This window comes from Mustela lutreola, chromosome 7 (assembly GCF_030435805.1).
Source record: "Mustela lutreola isolate mMusLut2 chromosome 7, mMusLut2.pri, whole genome shotgun sequence".
Classification (NCBI taxonomy): domain Eukaryota; kingdom Metazoa; phylum Chordata; class Mammalia; order Carnivora; family Mustelidae; genus Mustela; species Mustela lutreola.
This window is the reverse complement of record NC_081296.1, coordinates 116,285,137-116,291,136: the sequence shown is the minus strand read 5'-3', so window position 1 is coordinate 116,291,136 and position 6,000 is coordinate 116,285,137. Positions and strand designations below refer to the sequence as shown.

At 40.0% G+C, this 6,000-nt stretch overlaps 1 long non-coding RNA gene across 1 annotated transcript in view; it reads left to right on the top strand.

Moving 5' to 3' along the window:
* Positions 1–1,510: 1,510 nt before the first annotated feature.
* The window catches only part of LOC131836662 (uncharacterized), an 80,934-nt gene continuing 76,444 nt past the window's right edge, over positions 1,511–6,000 (top strand). Inside the window, exons 1-2 of the long non-coding RNA XR_009355711.1 lie at positions 1,511–1,862; positions 4,301–4,376. This is a non-coding gene — a long non-coding RNA (uncharacterized LOC131836662). The remainder of the gene's footprint in view (positions 1,863–4,300; positions 4,377–6,000) is intronic.

The following is a 6,000-nucleotide window of genomic DNA, read 5'->3' as shown; positions in this document are numbered from 1 at the left end:
GCCCAGATTTTTCTCCTCTTTTTTTTTTTTTTTTCTTTTGTGCTTGAAACTAGAAGTTGCACAGGGAAATAAGGCAATTGAGTCAGATACTCTGATTCTGGATTAGCCTCTCCATAGGAGAATGTTTTGAATCCAGTCTTAGGAATGTGGGATGTGCTGTGGTTATGGTGATTCCAAAATGTTCAGCCCAGCCACGAGTCACCCCCTGTTCCATAGGAGGCCTTCTCTGGGGCTAAAGCGGAAGTCAGGCCTCTAGTGGAAGTGGGGAGGTGGGAGACAGAAAGGGGAAGCATAGTTCTAGGAGTTCTGACCCAAATCTCCCACTGGACCTAACCCTTAAGATCAGTTGGGACATTGCTAAAACTTGACAGGCTGTCCTAGGACTAGCCTGGTCTGGAACGGCTGCTCCCCCAGAGGGATGAGTCGTCATGATCACGAACACACATGTATCTGTGTTTTTTTAATCTGTCAGACTAGCTGTTCTCAGCCTCTGACTATTGCCCATGTTACAATCACATGTCATATGATACAGTGTGATAAGATATCATAATCATTTATCAGCCACATTTTATTGGATATGCTCTTTTTATAGTTCTTGAAATGGCTTCCTTTTTCCTTGCTTGGAGGATTTTTTTCTTTCTTTGCCGAATCTTTTAATTCTGATAGACGTAGTCACTTGTGAATCTCAGGCAGATGGGGACTTCTTTCTGTCTAAGAAAGAAGAGGCTGATTTGGCTAGTAATGATTAAGGGGTGTGTAGGCGTGTGTGTGTGTGTGTGTGTGTGTGTGTGTGTGTGTTTTCTGTATTTCACTGTAACAAACTGTAACAAACCAAAGCTTTGTCTCAGGCTTGTGGATAGTCTGACTATTAAAAATATTTTTTTGGTTCCCCTCCGTAGAAGCCCAGAGGTTAGGGATCTTTCAAGTTTCTCCTATCTGGAAGAGATAGGTAATAGTTTGGAAAGATTTTGGATTGATTCCTGATTTTCCAGGTTGAAGAGGTATGTTTTGGAAGGCAGATAAGTTTGAGGTTGAGGGGGTGCTAAGTTGTTTTCTTTGTCAAGGCCTTGGAGCAGGAATAGCTTTCGGAAATAGCCATCTTCTAGTCAAACAAAGATCTTTGATAATTATTTCAACCTGTTAGTGATATGGGCCCCAGATTGGTCATTATCTGAGTGGGAAAGGATTAGTGTCACTGCCTCAGGCTGAACTTCTGTGGGCTCAGGGCCCTGCCACACCTTATTGCCCTTTTTACATGGGAGAATCTGTTGCTGAAAGTGAAAAAGACTGGTGTAAGTCTCTACCTCTGCTAGAAAAACAACTCCAAATGTGCCCTATGCTTAGGAGGCCTGGTTGTTACATGAAAAATTGATACAAAGATTGAGGAGTTGAAGGGCAGGGGACATGGGATGTGGCTTGTATATAAGGAAGTGTTTTGGTGGTTATGACCAGATTAAACCCACAAATCAATCTTCCTGAGAGCCAGCAGGTTACTGACCAGCTCCTCGTTGGTGAGACACTAAACGGCGAGGGAAATGCAACTCTTCTCTGTGGACGTAATGTGTGTGATCACACCTCTTGAAGAAACCATTTGCTAATTAATTTGTGCCTAGAAATCACCTGCATCAGAATAAAGAGAGATATAAAGACTGCCAGTGCTTAAATGAGACCTCAGCTCTGATCTCAGATTTGGTGTTTGTGCCTGACAGGGACTGAGGAAAGATCTGGAAACTAAATCCCAGGGGATAAGTGAAGAGTGAAGAAAAAGTAAACAGCTTCAAGCAAATCTATTAAAACCCCCAGGACAAAGGGAGGAAGACAAAGGCTTCTGTGATTGTAACCCCAGCAACCAAGGGCAGAAGGTAGGTGGAGTCATTCTGTGAAAGGACACAGGGCTTTCAGGTTGAGTGCCCTAGGAAAGACTCTCCTCTATTGTCAACAAGGAGAATTCTTGCAAAGTGTTTTATTTTCCATTCAATTTTATGAAATTTTCTTTTTTGTGAATTTTCTATTCACTATTGTGCTGACTTATTAAAAGTACTGTGAGTATTTCAACAATGCTAGTGGTTTTTAATTTGCTTCTTTTGTTTTTGATCACATTATATTTGGAAGTTATTTTGTACTTTTCCTTACTTTTTGGAAAATTAAAGAAATTGTAATTGATTTTGTGAGATGTATGTTTCTTTTGTCTACTCTGAAGTTCTGAAGGTAACTTCTTTAGACCATAGTTTTGTATGATAAAATAATATAATTTTTATTAACTTTATAATGAGAAAATTGGTAAAATGGTTTTGTTTTTGTGAATTTCACATACGCAAGCTTTTATCCAAACTTTATTTTTTTTCTTTCATATTGAAAGGAAGGTGATCCTCCAACACTATGCACGTCTCCAAAGCATTCATGGCTAATTCCAATTATCGCAAATGCTCCGTACCATCATTTATTTGTTTTCTCAAATGTGGAGACTTTGTGATAATTGTTGTCCATTCTGTAGATGCCCAAGGTTTTTTTCTGTTGTATTTTTATTTTTATTAGGTCTCAGAATTCTTCCAAACCTCAATTTCATTGAGTCTGGGAGGGAGTTTTTATAATCATCGAATACAACTTTTTAAACAATAAAGGAATTCTCTTTACAACGGGGCTCAGAGGCTATGCCCTTTTCATGAATACTGTTGTTCACTCTGTAAAATGGCAACTGCTATTATTTACTATTTGAATGACCACATTTGTTGCTTTTGTCAATCTTAGATATCTTTCATCTTTGGGGAATGGCACTCCAATTTTCCTTCTACCGTCTACCCATAGTCCAAGTTGTTCAGCTCAGGCTAATGCCACCCTCTAGGGTGGGATCAGGTACTTGATCTAGGTTTGGCAAATAAGAATGATTTCTGGGGCATCAGCTGTTGCTCTCTAGAAATAGATGCTCTTCTCCCCTGGAATTTCTTTCACTAAGGATCACCAGGTGGAAGTATCCTACCTCATGTTGATCATAATGATAATGATAAAGTAGTATTAAAAATTTTTTTTTAGGGTAGGTTCTTTACCCAGCATGGAGACCAACACAGGGCTCAAACTCACAACCCTGAGATCAAGTCCTGAGCTGAAATCAAGAGTGGGATGCTTAACTGACTGAGCCAGCCAGGTGCTCCCAGTAGCATACATTTTTAACTCATTTAATCTTCCCCCAAAGCATATGAGGTGAATATTATTATTTCCTCCATTTTCATGATAAAAAACCGAGGCTGAGTGAGGTCAGGTGATTTGGTTAATGTCAAACAGCTAGGAAGTGGTGAATTGGGATTCTCAATCTGGCAGCCTGCTTCTAGAGCTCCCATTATATTAAAGAAAAACATGGCTGTTAAGAGAGAAAAATGGATTCTTAATCACATAATTTGAGCTCTTGGATCAGACTATTCCTAACAGAGCCCTGGGTTTCCCTTTTGAATGAACGGTTACATTATCTTTTTGGCCTACCTTAATCTGGGATGGATCTCCCTTACTTATACTTGGAAGAGCCCAGATTAGTGCCTGAAAGAGCAATGAGGAGATCTTGGATAAACTGCCACATGATATTTGAGACAAGGCATGTAGAGATGACTTGTTTAACAAAGCTGTGAAATGCTGGAGTATCATTTCCTGCATTTGTGATTATAATTTGAGTTGAGTTGCTCTTCAAATTTGGCTTTTGGGTTTACATGTTTGCTTTCAGTATGGACTGAATGTTCTCAAATTCACATATAGAAACTCGTTGTGATGGGATTAGGAGGGGGACCTTTAGGAAGTGATTAGGTCATGAAGGTGGGGCCCTCATGAATGGGATTAGTGCCCTTATACATGAGACCTCTGCTCCCTAGCCCTTTCTACCACATGAGGACACAGAGAGAAGACCATGGCTCATGAATCAGGAAGCAGGTTTCCAGATCCCAAACCTGCCAGCACCTTGATCTGGCTTCCCAGCCTCCAAGAGTGTGAACAGTACATTTCTGCTGTTTATAACATTTGTGGTATTCTGTGATAGCAGGCCAAACGGACTAAGATACATGGTTAAGAACAGGGTGCAAGACACTTAAGCCCCCATTTGTGCAGACTGAGGGAAACATGAAATAATAATTCTCTGTCTTCTAAATGAAACTATATTAATAATAGCTCTATAAATGTAGTCATGAATATATAAAAGAGTCAAGAAACAAAATTTGATCCAAACTAGCTTGAACTAAAAGAGGCTTATAATCACATAACTGAACATGCGGGGGAAGCTGGCTTTGGGTTTGGCTGACTTAGGGTTTCTTGTTGCCACTAGGATTCATTCTTGGCTTCCTACTTCTGGGCGGGATCCATCTTCAGCATCTCCAGGATACTCCATAGCCACAAGTGAGGTGAGTTTCACTTCTTTAGCTACTTAGCCCGGTGGAGAGGACAGTGTGTGTGTCTCAGGATTTCCTACACAAGGGCCAGGTTTCTCTCTGATTTGGGTTCAGTGATAATATGCTAATTGGTTTATACCAATCAGGTCCACACCAGGAGCCCACCAGTTGAAAATGGAAGATGATGTTCAGAGAGGAAACTACAGATGTTGATCTGAGGAAGGGGAATAATAATAGTAGTATAATAGTAAGATATAGTAATAATAATAGTACTATTTGTAGTTACAATGATAATAAGAGTCATGGCTAATAATACAGTACATAACATGATGGTATTTATTAGTGTATTTAATCCTTACCGTAACTGTATAAGTACCACTAAATTCTCAACTTGCAGAAAAAACAAGGAAAAGCTTTAAAAATACATATTCCTTGGGACGCCTGGGTGGCTCAGTTGGTTAAGCGGCTGCCTTAGGCTCACGTCATGATCCCAGCATCCTGAGATCGAGTCCCACATTGGGTTCGTTCTTGGCAGGGAGCCTGCTTCTCCCTGTGCTTCTGCCTGCCACTCTGTCTGCCTGTGCTCTCTCTCTCTGACAAATAAATAAATAAAATCTTAAAAAAAATAAAAAAATACCTATTCCTTAATTTTAACCATGTGTCTTATTGATTATCTTTTAAGTATATCCTATTGATAGGATATTTGTATGACTTCCTGAATGGGGGATGGGGAATAGATGTTAATATATTACCCAGGAGCCAAACTTAAGGATCCTCTAGAGTTAAATGAAGATGTGTATTTATATTCCAAAATGTCTAAATATTACAAATGTATCTTCTCCTTTGTTTAAGCCGTAAAATATATTTTATTTGGAACGTACCAGTATTCTTGTAATAATATGTTTATAATACACCGTGATAGTGAAAGAAAAATTCTCGTCTTATGGAAGAGGTAACCAAGACCCAGAGACAGGAAGTTTGCACAGCTAGGAGGTGGCAGAGTGGGGATTCCCACAGGCAGTCTGGCTAGGGAACCCACACTGTTTACCTGGCTATGTTAAGAACGGATCACCGGTGGTGAGTCTCAAACAAGGAGAGCCCTACACTCAACATCCACCCTCCAGTTAGATTCCTTGGCCTTTTAGGTGAGAGCTTATAAAGCTGTAGCTATGTTCAGTGCTGTGCTTTATAAGCTAAACCTCCTTTAGGCTGTTTGTGGTGAGCCTGTAAGCCATGTGGGGCAGCGGATCTGTTTCTGAACTCTTGTACTTTAGGTCATTGTCGATACTCCTCTGTTCTTACTGAAGGTGTTGATAAAGCACCACTTGTCCTCGTGAATCACCTCTGCAGCTGATTTCAGTTTTTCCCCAAATCAAAGGTGACTGTCAAATACCTTTCTCCCCTGTTTGTCTTCATGGCTATCGTTTACATAATCACAACAGGGTCACGACTGTGGGTAAGGGTGAAACTGCTTGGATGTTGTGATGCTATCTTTAGCTCCATGTATCTTGATCTCAAATAGAATGAGAGCCGTCCAACCTTTTGTTTGATTTAATGTTTGTTTCCTTTTTTTTTCTCCAGTAGATAAATTTTGCACATAATAGGAAACATTTATTTCCTTCTCTTAGGTACTGAA